Here is a 19260-nt window from a genome sequence, read left to right on the forward strand (position 1 = left end):
GTAGTGTGTGCATGTGTGTGTGTATTTGTGTATGTTGCAAAATATATTTACTGACTCAGACATGGTGGTCTCCCAGGCATGTCTGTAACTCATCTATAACAACACTGCTGCAAATGTACTTTTGTAATCAAAGGACAAATTGACAGACACTCATACGCATTGAAGTGAGAGATTCTAAACCTCTAACATGTCATCTCACCATCTCACCATCAAATTTTTCTTTATACTATTTTCACATTATGTGACATTTACTTTCACACATGTCTGGATGAATGTATTATCTTAGCAAAAACAACCCAAAATGATGTAATGTAATGGCTCATTAAAATAATATCCTGAACAGGCTCTTTCTGTCATTGTGTTTTTGTAACAGTTTTTTTTTTTTCCACAGATGACAACATGCATAATGTGCGGGGCAGTGTGGTAGAGTGGTTAAGACCAGGTAGCCTCATCCCAGCCTTATCACTCATCAGCCATGCATCCTCAGGCAAACAACTTACCTTTTCACTGCCTCAATTTCTTTATTCATTGAATGGTATGGTATGGCATGGCATGCTCAGTCGTGTCTGACTCTGCGATCCCATGGACTATAGCCTTCCAGGCTCCTCTGTCCATGGGATTTCCCAGGCGAGACTACTGGAGCGGGTTGCCATTTCCTACTCCAGGGGATCTTCTCGATCGAGGAATTCAACTCACGTCTCCTTCATTGGCAGGTGGATTCTTTACCACTGAGCCACCTGGGAAGTACCCCTCATCCACTGAGTGGAAATAACAATAGTATCTCTTGCATAGGGCTGTTCTAAGAGTTAAATGAGTTATTCCAAACCCATAGTTCCTTCGCTGCCTAAATCCAAAGAGAAACACTACCTTTGGCAATAAGAACTAACGCTGTTCCTAAGCAAAAATGTTAGTCACTCAGTCACGTCCAACTCTTTGCAACCCCATGGACAGTTGCCCACCAAGCTCCTCTGTCTATGGAATTCTCTAGGCAAGAATACTGGAGTGGGTTCCCATTCCAGTATTATATATTATTATATATATATATTATATATTATATAGAGTATATATATATAGTATATATACTATATATATTATATATAGTATAGATTAATGCTACATACTATACCATATATAATCTGTATTATGTAGACTATAAACTGTGTGTATGCTTTAAGAATAATTATAAATTAAAAAATTTAAATGTACATAAATTATGAAAAACTTAACTAATTAACAAAGTGTAAGCAGGTAAAAACTAACTAAATTGCAAACCTATCAGGCATCATCTCTACAAAGATCTCATTTCTTTGTAGATGATAGGATCTCTGAGGATACATCATGAACAAGAGATATTTTCATGGCAAAACCCAATTTAAACACTTTCCATTATGCTAGCCCAGTAAACATTTCTTTTAAAATAGTCATATGCACATGCATAACATCCAATTTTGCTAGTTTCTCTTCCTACTTAAAGTAAGTTTCATACCCAACTGTTATCTCCAGGGAAAGAGACAGAAAAGAGAAGTCAGGGGGACTTCCCTGGTGGTCCAGTGGTTAAGACTTTGCTTTCTAATGCAGGCAGTGTGGGTTTGATCCCTGGTTGTGGTTTGATCCCACATGCCTTGAGGCAGAAAAAGAAACCCCAAAATATAAAATGGAAGCTATATTGTAACAAATTTTAAAATGGTCCACACTGAAAAAAAAAAATCTTAAAAAGATTCGAGGTGGGGGAAATCTTTTTACCTTTAAAAATGTTTGATTTGATTTCTTTTAATAAAGATAAGACTACTGCCTTACACATATCACACACACTCACCCACTGCAAAAGAAACAAGCCCGCTTTATAATTTACCTTCTCCATCACCTTTCAAAGGTGTGTGAGTTTAAGGGGATGCAACAAGCCTTTTATAATAAAGATGCTGCACACTGGTTTGGGATGAGATGGAAATAAGACATGTCACATTTTAGGAGAGAATGCATGCAAGTAGGGCATTCGTCCAAATCTTTTGTACTGAGCATTTCAAAGTTGAGACCCAGTGGGTGGGGCAAAAATAAATCAAGCCCTCCTACGGTGGGAATGTATTGGGATTCCCGTCTCTCAAATCTGACCCTATTTTTTTCTCTCTGAATTGTCAGCTGCTTCAGGGGTTGTCTGATAGATGCCTCTTTTTCTTAGTTCTAAGAATTTTGAGCTGGGAATATGTTTGAAAACACTTCAGAAAAAGAGTGGAAAACACAGTGTCTCCTTTGAAATGTATTCCTTTGTTAAATCCCCCTCCCAAGAGGTAGAGTGCCCCCACACCTGAGGGTAGCGAGGACCCTTTTCTCTCCCACCAATGACCTCATGGGCTCCCAGGGGCTACAGCGCAGGGGTTCTCATGCCAGCTTGGTGATTTATAACAAAATTGTGTGAGGAAAGAAAACAGTAATTCATTTCATCCTTAATTGGGCATCTTTAGGAAGGAGATGCTGGGCATTTTTTTCTAGACAGCTGAATTTCAAAGAATTTTATATATCACCCCCCACAAGTAGATAGAAAAAGTCTTTTCTTGAGAAATCATCTCGGTATGAAAAGAATTTACTTGCAGAAATGTATTTGGATGTTTTCTTTTAGATCGTTGTTATTGTTTAGTTGCTAAGTGGTGTCCCACTCTGCGACCCATGGACTGTAGCCGGCCAGGCTCCTCCGTCCAAAGAATTTCCAAGGCAAGAATATTGGAGGGGGTGCCATCTCCTTCTCCAGTTTTGTTTTACATTACATCCCTAAATAATCTCTTTGCTGATGATTTTAACAGTGATTTAAAAATAATAATAGAGACTTAAAATGATATTTGCTCTATTTTATAAGCTCTCGGGGTGTTTTAGCCTGGTAGACACAGAAAGACAAAGGGGCATGATTTTGTTCCCAAAGATTTTATTCTGAAATATTTCAAACATATAGAAAATAGGAAATTTTGGAGAAAGAACACCCAATGCCCACACCCTAGATGCTACAATTAACATTAAGGGTCTGCAAAATTCTGTCTCTCAGTTTATCCATTGCTCTCTTTATCCATTGATCCATCTCCATTTTTTGATGCCAAGAGCCTAACTTGAGCTGTCAAATGCTCTCTGTCAGGGAGAGGATTTGAGGAGACATCTTCTTCTAGCCTGTTTAGATGGCAGAAAGGGGCGAGATATCCTAGTGGCTGGAAGAGTGCATTCTATTTCCCCAGCAATAGAAGTCCACCAGCTGCCTCATGGGTTGGATGCTGTTCCCTCTCTTGACCCTTGCCTTTTCATCATAAGGTTCTTCCACCAAGTTCTGCACCCAGCTAACAATAATGTGGCATAGCTTTTCTCATCCAGCCAGAAATAAACCAGGCTTTCCCTGGGTCAGGCCGGGGCATTGTTTGAGGAATTCTAAGCTCAGTAAAAAGGAGGTCTTCTAAATACAGATAACATACATCACATGCACCTATCTCAAGGATTCAACTCTATGAATCTTATATCGGTATGCTTTCATATAACCACCACCCAGTCCCAGATAGCAAGTATTTCCAGCACCCAGAACCTCCCTTGAGCCCCGCATTAGTCAATAAACCACCTCCTACAAGGAGATCACAAATCTGACTTCAAAAACCCTAGATTACTCATACCTGTTCTCTAATTTCATATACATGGATTCAAACACAATCTACTTTTGTGTCTGGCCTCAGCATTGTTGAATGTACCCACGTTGTTGCATGTAGCTCATTCTTTTAAATAAGGAAATGGTAAAGCATAAAACAAGAAGACTAACAGAATTCTTTAGTAACTAACAGAATTCAGATTCTTCCCATATTGTCTACTTGAGTGCCTTTTTTCATTTTTCAATTTCTATTTTTTATTCTTTTCAAAGTTTTTTGCTTTTGCTGTGCCTTAAGCATGTGTTTCATCTGGCTTCAGGGAGGGGAACTTCTTCCCAAAGCTCACTGATTTCCAGAATAATTGACTACAAATATTTATTGACTGTCAGTCAGATAATGGGTGTATCTTTGACTTTCCTGGCATTTTTGTTTATGCCAGTGGTTCTCAACTGGGGTCCATTGCCCCACCTGGGAGCATTTGGCAATGTCTGGAGAGATTTCTAGTTATCTCTGGACCACAAGGAATGTTCTACTAGTATCTAGTGGGTAGAAGTCAGGGATGCTGAGAACATCCTACCATGCAAAGACATCACCCAAGGCAGAGCGTTATGTGGTCCTGAATGTTAATGCAAAAGTGGAGAAACCTGGGTTACACCTTTTATCCATTTCGAACAGACCTCTTCTAACATGATAGCTATGATGGTCTAGCTCAAGCTAGACTTCCAGTCTACCACTGAACACATTCTCTGGAGGCCAGTTGGGGGCTCTTCCAGTTGCAGACAATGAGCTTCCCAGGTGACTCTAGTGGTAAAGAACCTGCCTGGCAATGCAGGACACAAGGAGACTCGGGTTCGATCCCTGAGTTAGGAAGATCCCCTGGAGGAGGGCATGGCAACCCACTCCACTATTCTTGCCTGGAGGATCCCATGGACAAAGGAACCTGACAGGCTACGGTCCATAGGGTCACACAAAGTCAGACACAGCCGAGGCAGCTTGGCACAAGCACATGCTTGTTTACAGTGTTTCTTGTACAGCAAAGTGATTCTGTTTTAAATATACATGCTGCTAAGTTGCTTCAGTCATGCCTGACTCTTTGTGACCCCATAGACGGCAGCCCACCAGGCTCTGCCTTCCCTGGGATTCTCCAGGCCAGAACACTGGATCGGGTTGCCATTTCCCTCTCCAATGCCTGAAAATGAAAAGTGAAAGTGAAGTCGCTCAGTCATGTCCGACTCTTCGCGACCCCATGGGCTGCAACCTACCAGGCTCCTCCATCCATGGGATTTTCCAGGCAAGAGTACTGGAGTGGGGTGTCATTGCCTTCTCCGAATATATATATATATATATATGTGTGTGTGTGTGTGTGTGTATATATATATGTATATATATGTACACATAAATATATAAAGAATTTTAAGATTCATTTCCATTATCAGATTATATGATATTAAATATAGTTCCCTGTGCTTTATAGTAGGTAAGGATTTGGAGTCTTAAAAAAAAAATCTCTCTATTCATTTGCATTTCTCCTGAGTGCCTAGCCTGGTCTGTTGATGGTAAGCAAGGTTTTCTGATTCAGTTAATTTTGTAAACAGTGTATAAAGTCAACATCCAACATCCTGTGATGAAGTAAAGTAAGTGAAAGGAAGTCACAAGTCACCACTAGTCCCTTTCAGATACTGGTAATCAGAGCTGCTCGCCTAGCAGAACTAATAATTTAAGATTTCTTTTCTGTTTGACACTTTCCACTAAGACAGGGATGGAAGGACACTGTAAGGCAGGAGGAAAACGCCAAAAGCCATAGAATCTCTGTAAACGGGCCAAATATTTCCTGCCTAAGTGGTTAAGGAGTCAGGAGATTTCCAAGTCAGTGTTGTTGACGTGAATATTGCAATGGGATCCAGGGCTTCCAGGATGGAGGTGTTTGAGCTTCCTAAGTGGGGAGAAAAGCAAGAACCAATTAACTCCTGTTTCCTCTTGTTTTAACTTCAGCCTCTCAACAGAGCTCACAGGAAAACATTTTGGCTATTCAGGAATCCCTTGCGTTGGGTGATTACAAAGACTGTCTTATAGTGTCATTAGTTGCACTTGACGGGAAGAAAATCAAGAATTTCACTGTGCCTCTTGTAGAGGGTATGAAGCTGAAGCCGAATGGTGGGTCAGCCACAGAACAGAAGTCTATAGGATGCCCCATCTCTTCTTTAACCTCCGGACTCAAGTCCGGTCATATGTCCCATCTTGCTTTCCTTGAATCACCGCTTAGAGGAAGGAAGAAAAAGACTTGGTACCAGAAGCCCTGAGGAGGAATCTCAAGGTTTTGGATCAAGCTCTCTGCTCGATCCCCGATTAAGTCTGAGCCTTAAACCAGTTTAAAAGCAGAAAGACATATGGTCAATAAAGCCCTGCCTCTTATGTGCTATTCAAAACAAAACTGCTGGGGTTGGGAGGTTGGGGTATTAAAAAGCAATCTAGTGTCCTGTCCATTCAAGGAACCCCTCTGAAGGGAGAGAGAGGGTGAGAAACTTTGTTAAAAAAAAAAAAAATGGTTTAGGGTGGAGGGAGGGAGGAATAAAGAGGCTTATCAAGGCCAGCTGAACTTTGGCGGCTAAGCGCTGGAGTGAGCCGCGCTCCCCCCTGCCGGGGAGTTGATGAATAATCCTGGGTCTGGCTGGGGGACTGAGCCAACCGCCATCAAGGCGGGACTCAGCCATTCTAAACGCAAATGAGGGGACCCTTTCCACCCAGGCCTAAAGGGGAAGGATTAGAATAGGGAGTTCAAAGCTCTAAAATGGCTCATTCGTGCTTTCTTTTTTTCCTGCCCCCCTCAACCCTTTATTTTGTAAAGGGACCAGAAATATGGTTGGTTATTATCTCAAGTTATTGCTACAAAGAATTTCGAAATTAAAAGATAAGCGCACTGAGGAAGCTTAGTAATTTTCATAAAAGAGGACTTAAAACAGATGTGCCCTCTTTCACAGAAGCACACTTGAAAAAATAGAAAAGCATTTTTAACATAGCAGGGGGACATCACATGGCCTCGCATTTGTCTCCAGAGCATCACTGTGTGTGAATATCAGGCGGGGATGGAGAGAGGACCAATGTGCTAACTCCACTGCAAATGGCTGGGAAAAGTGCTTTCATCTTCCTGGGCCTGGGGTAGATGACCCGAGTCTGTACACCAGATCTTCTGCTAACTAGATAATTTCATTTTTTTAAATGTTGAATACAGCTTCCCTGGGGCTCAGTGGTAAAGAATCTGCCTGCCAATGCAGAAGACATGGGTTCGATACCTGGCCTGGGAAGATCCCACAGGCTGCGGAGCAGCTAAGCCCAAGTGCCACAACTGCTAAGCTTGTGCTTTAGAACCCAGGAACCACAACTACTGAGCCCACGTGCCACTCCTGAAGCCCCGGCTCCCGAGAACCCGTGCTTCTCAACAAGAAAAGTCACTGCAATGAGAAGCCCTCACACCCTCTCACCAAAACTAGAGAAAAGCCTGAGCAGCAGTGAAGATGCAATAGGGCCAAAAATAAATAATTAATCAAACTATTTTTAAAATGTTGAGTAACCTGCCATTCAGAAGGTGTTGAAGTCATCCAAACCACAATCCGATCTGTACGCAAAGCCAAGATTTTGTCAACAACTTAACCCTTTTCCTCCTCCTATCATGAGATGGATCTTTCCCTGTTTGCTTGGGCTGTTGCCACACCAGTTTGCTTTTGAAGGCTCTCAGGCTGTTAAAATGTGAATCACTGGGTGTTTGCCCCAATTCCTTCCTTTACCAGAACCCCTATAGTTTTGTGTCAATTCTTACCAAACGATAGGTTTTCTTCTACTCATCTCTTGCATAGCTGCTCTGAGTAATGCTACAAGGAAATGGGAGGGTTCCTCTGTGATTTCGTAAGAGAAACCAAAAGGCAAGTAGATGAACAGTAGTGCTTCTAAGTAGCCGAAGAGACAAACATTTAAACATATTCAGAAATTACAGAGACTTGCCTGGCAGTGCAGCTTCCACTGGTCAAGAGTTTTCACTGCAGGAGATGCTGGTTTGATCCCAGGTTGGGTAATGACATACCACATGCCCCACGATGAGGCAAAAAAATTAATAAAAATTATTAAAAAATAAAACAAACAGAAAGACATTGCAAGCCCACCAAGTGATAGTGATTACTAGATCTTCTGCTGTCTTTTTGCAGGCAAACAGTTGTATCCTGAATGACACAAAGGGTTTTCCAAGTTATTGAAACCATTTGTGTGTTTTTTTTTTTTTTTTTTGTCACTGTCTGAAGTGTTGTCTGTCTGTTTTCCATCAAAATAAAATGCTAGTCGCTCAGATGTGTCCAACACTTGAACTATAGTCCTCCAGGCTCCTCTGTCCATGGAATTCTCCAGGCAAGAATACTGCATTGGGAAGCCATTCCCTTCTCCAGGGGATCTTCCGAAGCCAGGGATGGAACTCACATCTCTTGCATCTCCTGCATCGACAGGCAGATTCTTCACCACTGTGCCACCTAGGAAAACCACAGTAGGTATAGGAACAAGGATTCTTTTAGGAGCCCACAGAAGTATTTTAAATGCTTTTAAAATCAAAAGAAGAAGTGAATATAATCTGTCCTGGATTACATTAGTCTTTAAACCAATGCAACCATAAAATATAAATGTTATAATTCTTATAATGAAAAGAAGAGCCCATGAAGGCAAAGGTGCCTGGCACTCGTGAGTCACAACGCAGCTTTGACCGAGTATAGGACATTGGGCTGGATATTTTGCAAATCATATGTATTAGGTTTTTCCAGAGAAACAGAATTAACAGGAGGTGTATGTAAGATAAGAAACAGCTTATGTGGTTATGGAGGCTGAGAAGTCCCACAATTAGCTGTCTGCAAGCTGTACACCCAGGAAAGCTGGTGGTATTATTCAGCCTGAGTCCAAAGACCTGGGAATCAGAGGAGCCTGTGGTGTTTCTTCCAGTCTGACATGGGAGGCCTGAGAACTAGGCTTGGGTATGGGTGGAGGGATGTTGATTTAAGACCTAGAGTCCAAAGGCCCAGGACCCAGGAGCCCTGAAGTTCAAGGTCAGGAGAAGATGGACATCCCAGCTCAAGAAGTGAGAGCAAGGACTCATCTTTCTTTCACCTTTTTGGTGGGTTCTGTTGAAGCCGCCAAAGGATTGGATGATGCCCGTTTAAGCGGGTGAGGGAACACTACTTAGTCTACCATTCAAGTGCTAATATCTTTCTAAAAAACGCTTCCTAGATCCACTCAGATACAATGGTTCACCAGCATCCTGGGCATTCCTTAGCCCTGTCCAAGTGACTGGTAACCTTAGCCATCACGTCATAGAAGATAGCACAAAACCTTTGAACAGTCTTCTCTTGAAAGTACAGTGTTAAGGACAAATTTGATTTTTGGGAGCACCCATTCAATCACCTTTGAATTACCAAAATAAATCAAATAAAGAATATGTTTTCCTGTTATGCTTAGAGATGGTAGAGGAATTTATAAGGTAACCAGGTGTAGGAATTTTTATGTACTAAGGGGCTCATCAATAACACTCAATTTCATAGCTTACATTTCATGAAAATCAGTACATTTTTAACATTATTATAGTGATGGCATCCTGTCTTGGAGACGGTTTCATGCCCAAGTTCCATGTTATGGTGGAGAGGATGGAAGTGTGACATGAAGGAGGGGGCTTAGCATGCGGTCCAGACAGCAACTTTTATAAGGTTGTGGTGGAGAAAAAGACTGAAGAAATAACACCAAGGATGTGATTCTCTCACCTGCCTCAAATTCAGCAATTTCAGAACCATTGCTCTGAATTCACTCCTGTCCAAATCGAGCCCTGTGTGGATTCAATACACAAAAGGATGGAAGGGACCAGGCATAGGGGTCTCAGGACTAACTGTATACAATATGAGCATCTATCTGAATCCACGTATATATGAGGTATATATGTATATATTAATCTCTTGATTTCTGTTTGCTTGTTTGTTTTTATATTGGACTATAGTCACTTAATAGAGGCTGTGATAATTTCAGGTGTACAGTGGAGCGACTCAGCCATACATATACATGTATCCTTTCTCCCCTAAACTCCCCTGCTTCTCCCCTCCCATCCAGGCTGCTGCCCATAACAGAGTTCCCTGGGCTACACAGCAGGTCCTTGTTGGTTATCCATTTTAGATGTAGCAGTGTGTGCATGTCCTTCCCATGCTGCCTAACTATCCTTCCCCGATTCATCCCCTGGTAACCATTAAGTGCATTCTCTGAGTCTGTTTTGTAAGTAAATTCATTTGTTTCATTTCTTTTTTAGATTCTGCATATAAGGGATGTCATATGATATTTCTCCTTCTCTGACTTACTTCACTCGGTATGACTATCTCTAATTTGGCTTCTATTTGAGGGGATGCATGTACCCAGGGACCTTTGATTCTCACAGAAAAAGTGAGCATATTTCCAACTCTTTCTGCCATCTCTTCTGGTGTGAGGTCCTCAGGAGATGTAGGTCCTCTTGACCTCAAGGCTCCTGATGACTAGTACAGGGTGTGGGATGCAGGAAGGGGCTTGGGAGATGTGTGTATGTGCTGTCATGTCCGACTATTTGCAATCCCATAGACAGAAGCCTGCCAGGCTCCTCTGTCCATAGAATTTTCCAGGCAAGAATACTAGAGTGGGATGCCATTTCCTACTCCAGGGGATCTTCCCAAGCCAGGGATTGAACCTGCATCTCTTGTGTCTCCTGGATTGGCAGGTGGATTCTTTTCCACTGAGGGACCTGGGAAGCCAGGTGCAGGGTGTGGAACATGGGAAAGGGCTTGGGAGAACCTGTGCAAATAAACCAGTGTGAACTTCCTACTGGGGAAAAGCTTTCCTTTCTGATGTCATGGGTTGATATTGGCCATGACCAACATCTCTATATAGTGGACTGCTCATATTTGATGCTGTAAACAAAGTTCATCTTTATTTAGAGGATGAAGGAGGACACTTCCTGCTCCTGAAATGTGAGTCTGTAAGTGATGTAAACGGTCACTTTCTGTGGATTTCCAAGGACCAACATGCAAGTTGGTGTTGGTGCTTTGAACATGTCCCTGAAGTGACTGGTGATCTCTTGATGAACTTTGGCAAGCTGGAAGGTGTAACAGTAATAGCCAGCTTGGTTCCTCTGTGCTTGCCTTGTGCATTTCCCCATTTAATCTACACGAGACATTACCACCCCGACTCTGTAAACAGGCGAACTGACACACTGAGGGGTTAAGTAGCCTGGTCAGGAGTTTGGGGAGGACTGGATCCCAGAGGTGTGGCACCATTGCCCACGCTCCTAATCACTGGACTATACGGCCACTCTGCTACAGAGACATGGCGGGGTTATCTCTCCTATAGAGAGTCATAATGTAAATTTCAATAAGTCCAACACAGCCTTTGGAACCAGCCAGCTCTCACTTTCTTTTAATATTTATTTATTTGGCTGTACCAGGTCTTAGTTGCACATGTGGGATCTAGTTCCCTGACCAGGGTTCTAATCTGGGCCCCTGTGTTAGGAATGGGGAGTCTTAACTGCTGGATAACCAGGGAAGTCCCCTGGATCTGACTGTTAAAAAAGGCTCTACTTGCCAATTTCTCTCCCTGTGTCTTTGATTAAAAGAAAGAAGAGAGGAATAATACCATTGCCTTGCATTTTTATTATATGGATTCAAGATAATGTACACAGGACTCTGGATGGTGGCTGGCATTCTGTGAAAATCCATCAATATCTATGATGACTGGCATCATGCCTACACCTTTGCATTCATAGTTTCAACCCTGGTTTTGAACTATCCCAATGATGATCTGTTTTTGCTTTCCTACCTGTCCCAAAGCTAAATTGTTTGATAAACTGTTTTGCTAAAAATACTCTCAGTTTGGCCAATTATAGGGCTTTGATCTACATGTTTCCAAACTAAAAATTTCTCCAAAAGAGTCTCCACGGGTATCTTTATCACCTTGGTCAGCTGCATGAATGTATTTGGCTGATTATGATAGATCATTGTTCTACATTTCTATCTTTTGTTCTCTGGTCCACCTGACATCATGAAGGGAATCTGAGGTTTTAACTACACCACAGTCATTAAGATTATGCAAATCTAAGCCATGTAGTAATTAAATCTAATATGGTCCTCAATAGTATAAGATTTGTAAATTAATTTCAAGATACATCACTTTAGCAGCAGGGGTTACTGATTTTCTCTGTTTACACTTTTTACTAAAGTTTGTAGTCTTCAAATTATGTGAATAAGTGGAACATTAAAAATGAGGATGATTTCTGTAGCTTCAGTTCAGTTCAGTTCAGGCACCCAGTCGTGTCTGACTCTTTGCAAACCCATGGACCGCAGCATGCCAGGCCTCCCTGACCATCACCAACTCCTGGAGTTTACCCAAACTCATGTCCATTGAGTCAGTGATGCCATCCAACCATCTCATCCTCTGTCATCCCCTTCTCCTCCTGCCCTCAATCCCTCCCAGCATCAGGGTCTTTTCTAATGAGTTAGTTCTTCCCATCAGGTGGCCAAAGTATTGGAGTTTCAGCTTTAGCATCAGTCTTTCCAATGAACACCCAGGACTGATCTCCTTTAGGATGGACTGGTTGGATCTCCTTGCGGTCCAAGGGACTCTCAAGAGTCTTCTCCAACACCACAGTTCAAAAGCATCAATTCTTCGATGCTCAGCTTTCTTTATAATCCAACTCTCACATCCATACATGACCACAGGAGAAACCATAGCCTTGACTAGATGGACCTTTGTTTGCAAAGTAATATCTCTGCTTTTGAATATGCTATCTAGGTTGGTCATAACTTTCCTTCCAAGGAGTAAGCGTCTTTTAATTTCATGGCTGCAATCACCATCTGCAGTGATTTTGGAGCCCAAAAAATAAAGTCAGCCACTGTTTCCACTGTTTCCCCATCTATTTCCCATGAAGTGATGGGACCGGATGCCTTGATCTTCATTTTCTAAATGTTGAGCTTTAAGCCAACTTTTTCAGTCTCCTCTTTCACTTTCATTGAGAGACTCTTTAGTTCTTCTTCACTTTCTGCCATAAGGGTGGTGTCATCTGCATATCTGAGGTTACTGATATTTCTCCCAGAAATCTTGATTCCAGCTTGTGCTTCTTCCAGCCCAGCGTCTCTCATGATGTATTCTGCCTATAAGTTAAATAAGCAGGGTGACAATATACAGCCTTGACGTGCTCCTTTTTCTGTTGTTCCATGTCCAGTTCTAACTGTTGCTTCCTGACCTGCATACAGGTTTCTCAAGAGGCAGGTCAGGTGGTCTGGTATTCCCAACTCTTTCAGAATTTTCCACAGTTTATTGTGATCCACACAGTCAAAGGCTTTGGCATAGTCACTAAAGCAGAAGTAGATGTTTTTCTGGTACTCTCTTACTTTTTCCATGATCCAGCAGATGTTGGCAATTTGATCTCTCATTCCTCTGCCTTTTCTAAAACCACGTTGAACATCAGGAAGTTCATGGTTCCCGTATTGCTGAAGCCTGGCTTGGAGAATTTTGAGCGTTACTTTACTTACGTGTGAGATGAGTGGAATTGTGCAGTAGTTTGAGCATTCTTTGGCATTGCCTTTCTTTGGGATTGGAATGAAAACTGACTTTTACCAGTTCTGTGCCCACTGCTGAGTTTTCCAAATTTGCTGACATATTGAGTGCAGCACTTTCACAGCATCATCTTTTAGAATTTGAAATAGCTCAACTGGAATTCCATCACCTCCACTAGCTTTGTTTGTAGTGATGCTTCCATAGGCCCACTTGACTTCACATTCCAGGATGTCTGGCTCTAGGTGAGTGATCACACCATCATGATTATCTGGGTCGTGAAGATCTTTTTTGTACAGTTCTTCTGTGTATTCTTGCCATCTCTTCTTAATATCTTCTGCTTCTGTTAGATCCCTACCATTTCTGTCCTTTATCGAACCCATTTTTGCATGAAATGTTCCCTGTGTATCTCTCATTTTCTTGTAGAGATCTCTAGTCTTTCGCATTCTATTGTTTTCCTCTATTTCTTTGCATTGATCACTGAGGAAGGCTTTCTTATCTCTCCTTGCTATTGTTTGGAACTCTGCATTCAAATGCGTATACCTTTCCTTTTCTCCTTTGCTTTAGATTACTAGAATTTTATGGTCAATTTTACATCAAGTTATGTTATGCAGAGGATTAAATGTTTTTTGATATTGTGTAGCTGAATCTTTGATTTCCTTATAATAACTATTTCTAAAGGACAATAGACTTCCTAAGATAAGGTGAGAGAATGATAGACCAAATGTCGAAGAGGAATAAGAAAACTAGCATTTGGTTCTAGTTCTTAGAGTAAGGCGTCTGACTTCTAACAAGAAAATAAATATTTTTGAACCTCAGTTTTCTTATCTGTAAATAATAGTAGACTCTGGCTAATTTCCAATACTCTGAGGATGAAATGAGATAGGATCAATCTCTTGACAACTATAATGCAACCTATATGGGTAAAATAATGTTATAATTAATGCAGAAAAGTCTCTTAAGTTTGCCAGCCAAAACAATTCATTTTCTTGCTGGGTCTGTTTGCATCTGAGTGATGCCTTGCTATCTCTTTTGATCCATGGAAGGTGGGCAACGTAAAACCAGAGGTGTTCCTGGGAATGGCTTCTGAAGCCCTTGGCATGTCTTCAAACCAGTCCCTTCCCTGTTGCCAGCCAGTGTGACGATTCCAGAGTCCTACTGTTACTGGATTGGATGAACGGGTCCTGGGGAGAGCTGCCCAGGAGCACTGACCACTGCCCAGACTGTCATAAGACTGCAGTTACAGCCACATGGACTTCCACAAACAAGAAACCAACATCTTGGTACATATATACAGTAGAATGTTACTCTGCCATAAAAAAGAACAGAACAATGCCATATTCAGCCCCACGGCTGGACCTAGAGATTGTTCTACTGACTGAAGTAAGTCAGATGGTGCTTTGGTTTTAGTTGCTAAATCGTATCCAACTCTTGTGATCCCATAGACTGTAGCCCACCAGGCTCCTCTGTCCAAGGGATTTCCCAGGCAAGATTACTGAAGTAAGGTACCATTTCCTCCTCTAGGGAATCTTCCTGACCCAGGGATTGAAACCAAGTCTCCTGCATTGCAGGCAGATTATTTACCACTGAGCCACCAGGGAAGCCTGAAGTAAGTCAGAAGAGGAAGACAAATATCATATGATATCACTTATATACAGACTCTAAACAAATGGTACAAATGAACTTATTTACAAAACAGAAACAGACATAGAAAACAATCTTATGGTTACCAGGGGAGAATAGGGGGAGGGTTAAATTGGGAGATTAAGATCGACATATACACACATATAAAATAGATAAACAGCAAGGACCTACTGTGTAACACAGGGAACTCTACTCAATATTCTATAATGACCTATACGGGAGAAAAATCTTAAAAAGAATGCATATATGTATATGTACAACTGATTCACTTTGCTTCACAGTGGAAACTAACACACGATTGTACTGGGTTGGCCAAAAAAGTTCGTTCATGTTTTCCATTAGATATGGAAAATCTAAACAAACTTTTTGGCTAACCCAATAAAACAAATATGCTCCAACAAAAATTTTAAAAGTTACAAACTCTGGAAAGAAAGAAAAAAATATCTATTGCATTTAGCCCCTGAGCTTCTGCACTGTTCATTTCAACACTTGGTCCATCCTGACTAATACAAGCAATATGAATTCTGTATTCCACAAAATTATGCAGTCAAAACACCTTTAACTTCCTTTTTCCAAGAAGAAAAATAACTGCAAGTATCCGGACTTTATATTTCACATATATAGGCCATAATAAGTCATACTGATAAAAGTGGAATTTCTAATGGATACAGTTCATTTTGATTTGAAGAGGTGTTGGACCAAAGGAAAGTCCATTTACTTTTGCTATTTCTAAATCTCTCTTCTTTTATGACTTTTCCCAATGTAGGAGCTGAAGATTCATTTTTTACCTTTATGGTTCAAAGTCTTAGAAGTTTAAACCACTTGGTAGATTCAGTCAATGCTTTTGATACTGACAAACTCTTACTTTGCAATTTGGAGACAATCTGAATGATCAAGGATTAGTTGTTTGAGGAACTGGGTAGTTGATTGATAAACTGGTTAGTTGGATTCAGATTGGGTTAGTGATCATCCACAAAGCCAATCAATTCTGTGCTCTAGTTTTTATGGCTAGAAATAAAGAAAGCTTTTTGGTAGAGCACCCTGCCTGTCCAGAGGGATGCGTGTGTGTGTGTGTGTGTGTGTGTGTGTGTGTCTTGTGAAATGAAGAATTAATGGAATCCGCTTCCAGATTCCATTTCCATCAGGATAAGAGCACGTGACCTTGGTGTGACACACATTTGATCCCAAATGGCACCTCTAAAAATACCAGTTATCAACTGTCTGCAGTAACAAAGAGAATATTGTGAGAAATGTATTGAAAGAGCTTAGAGTGACAAATACAAAAGCATATAAAAATGTGGGTTTTAAAAAAATTTCAAGCATGACTTTGAAAAGAAAGGGAAAACATACGTACTAGAAATCTCCCCACTCAATTAAACATTTCATTATTAATGGCAAGCCCATGCTGGTGGAATGAGAATGGGTATCATTTGAGTAGGAAAGTTCACAGCCATTTCGAATGTCCAATTTCCCTTTCTGGATAAAGGCAGGCATTAAGATCCTGGATCCTTACTGAGCATCCTGGTTGAAGAGGGGAACCTGCACCAGGTTACGCCAATAATTGCCAGCCCCCCAGGATCCCAGCTCAGAAATTTTTGTGTGTTCTCAGGAGACAAAAATGACTGATCATCAAAGGCAGTGGAGCACAGCAGGACTGTCATAAGCCTGAAGTTACAACTTAGACATGCAATAGAAAATATCATCGCTACCTCTCCAGTGCATTGCCTGTAGTAATTAAAAACTTGATCCCTGCTGTTTTATCATCTCATTAGCAATGGGGGCACAAGACTTTTATCCTTGTTTGTCAGGAATCAAACATACCAGAGGAACTCTGATTATAAATTGATGAAAGTAAAGTTAAACTTTTAAATAAGAGAAGTGACTGTTCACAATGTTTTTTTAAAGCTGATTAAAGAGATCCTCTTTTTTTTTTTTCTATAAAAATAATATCTCTGTCCAGGCTCGAACGGTAGAGGTCATCTCTAGGATGGCTTCATCCTATGCATTTTGTAAAGGGAGTTCGCTTTGTGAGCAGTTCTGATTTAAAATAAATATCAGTCCTGCAAAACTTTCGAAAGCATGGATACAAAGGATGTCCTCCTTTTCAAGGCTTTTGATGAAGTTGAAACACCTTCTACCCTGTCGGTGATGTGTGTTCTAATATCTTTTATGGAGGGTGGCGAGCCTCACCGTTTAAAAAGCCAGGCAAGCTTTCTATTTATTTTAATAACTCGTCTTTATAAATGAGGACAGGTGAAGGAACAGGGGCTTCTCTGAAGCAGCTAATTTCTCCAACCTTTGTTTCCAAAATAGAAAAATTCCTTTGGAACTCACACTGTTTCCTTGGGGTCCAAAGGATTCTAGCAACTGTAACCTCTTCTGTGGCACTCAGTCAGTTTCTAATCAATGCTCCAGAGCATATGGGGTTTTGGATTTGAAGAAGGAACAGTTTATGGGACATTTTATTTTATTTCATACATGTCCCACCCACAATGAATTGCTCATCTGTGCATTCAAACTACACATACTGACAGCCATGCTGGGGATCCAAAAACACAATTAAGCTGCTTTTCTGCAGTGAGTTTTAAACTTTCTCCTCTCCACACTCTACACTCGTCTTTGTAAATGAGGCCAGGTGAAGGAACTGGGGCTTCGCTGAGGCAGCTAATTCCTCCAACCTTTGTTTCCAAAACTGTGGCTAACTTGTTTGAGGAACAGTAGTCCAAATAGCTTCAGAAGTAAAATAATAATAATAATAATAAAAGCCGTATATTCTTAACTTCAAGACTCCTGCCGTTTGGGGTCAGTTCCCATTCTTTGCTGGGAACTGATCTGTGCATCCTAGGGTGTTAAGCAGTATCTTGGTTCTCTCTTCCATTAGATTCCAATGGCTGCCCACCTCCTGTGTGACAATGAACAGAGTCTCCATACACTACCGAAGGTCACTGTGAGGCAGAGCCACTCCAGGTGAGAACACTGGGACATGTATACATAGTATATTGCATTTCTCTCTGTCTGCCCATCTGTCTGTCCATCTGTCTGTTTCTTTCTCTCTCACACAAACATGCAAAATCATGAACACTGGGTCCATCCTGAAAAGGGACACCAAAGTCTATTGGTAATAAGTAGTTTCCTTTCCTAGGTGGAGGGTGGGGGCGCAACAGGGAAGAAAGTCTGATCTGCTTTCCCCTGCACACTCTTCAATACCTTTAAGGAAAATATTTATTTATTTAATTTGGCCGTGCTGGGTCATAGTTGTGATATGCGAACTCTTTAGTTTTGGCACGCAAACTCTTAGCTATGCATGTGGGATCTAGTTCCCTGACTAGGGATTGAACCCAGGTCCCCTGCATTGGGAATGCAGCATCTTAGCCACTGGACCACCAGGGAAGTCCCCACCCTACAATGTCTTTTAAATCATATGCCTTGTGTGTACATTACCTCTTGTAAGCAAGCAAAAGAATGAACAAATGAAGGAATGAATAATTCAAGCCAGGAGATTTCCCAGAGATAAATAAGTGAAGAATGAAATTAATGAATCAATAAACAAGTACATGAATGGATAAGTTATGATATTATGCTGAGGCCCCCTACACGTTCTATAAACAGACTAATCAATTAACTAACTCTGATGGTGGAAAGCTTCAGTCACTCAGTTGTGTCCTACTCTTTGCAATCCCACGGACTGTAGCCTCTGTCTGTGGAATTCACCAGGCAAGAACACTGGAGTGGGTTGCCATTCCCTTTCCCAAGGGATCTTCCCGACCCAGGGACTGAACCTGGGTCTCCTACATCGCAACAGATTCTTTACCATGAGCCACTGGGATGCAAACACAGCATTAATCAAAATTATTCTAGTAAAAACAAGAATGTGCTTAAAGAAAGTGACTGAGGGAGGTATTTCTGATTTTATTCTCTCATTATAAGCAGCATCAATCAAGCATCCGTACTTTTTTTTCCCAGTTGGCAAATGAAAATAGTCTATTTTTCCCTATGTATACTTTACTATTTTTTAATATTTATTTGCCTGGGCCAGGTCTTAGTTGCACCATGTAATATCTAGTTCCCCAAACAGGAATTGAACACAGGCCTCTTGCACTGGGAGCGCAGAGTCTTAGCCACTGGACCACCAGGTAAGTCCTCTTGTATATACTTTTGTTTGTTGTGTGCTTTGCTGTATCCCACTCTTTGCGACCCCATGGACTATAGCCTGCCAGGCTCCTCTGTCCATGGAATTTTCCAGACAAGAATACTGGAGTGGTTTGCCATTTCCTACTTGAGGGGACCTTCCCAACCCAGGGGTTGAACCCATGTCTCCTGCATCTCCTGCATTGGCAGGCAGATTCTTAACCACTGTGACACCTGAGAAGCATCATATACCTCAATACCTTTAAAATACCCTGTGCAGTCATCTCCACTTCCAAGC

The 19260-nt window shown here is 41.4% G+C and overlaps 1 non-coding gene across 1 annotated transcript; it reads right to left on the bottom strand.

The window, feature by feature from the left end:
- Positions 1-18151: 18151 nt before the first annotated feature.
- TRNAG-CCC (transfer RNA glycine (anticodon CCC)) lies at positions 18152-18224 on the bottom strand. Its single transcript has one exon. It is a non-coding gene; the product is annotated as a tRNA-Gly (tRNA).
- Between the last annotated feature and the right edge of the window lie 1036 nt (positions 18225-19260).

This window comes from Bubalus kerabau, chromosome 16, assembly GCF_029407905.1.
Source record: "Bubalus kerabau isolate K-KA32 ecotype Philippines breed swamp buffalo chromosome 16, PCC_UOA_SB_1v2, whole genome shotgun sequence".
Lineage (NCBI taxonomy): Eukaryota > Metazoa > Chordata > Mammalia > Artiodactyla > Bovidae > Bubalus > Bubalus kerabau.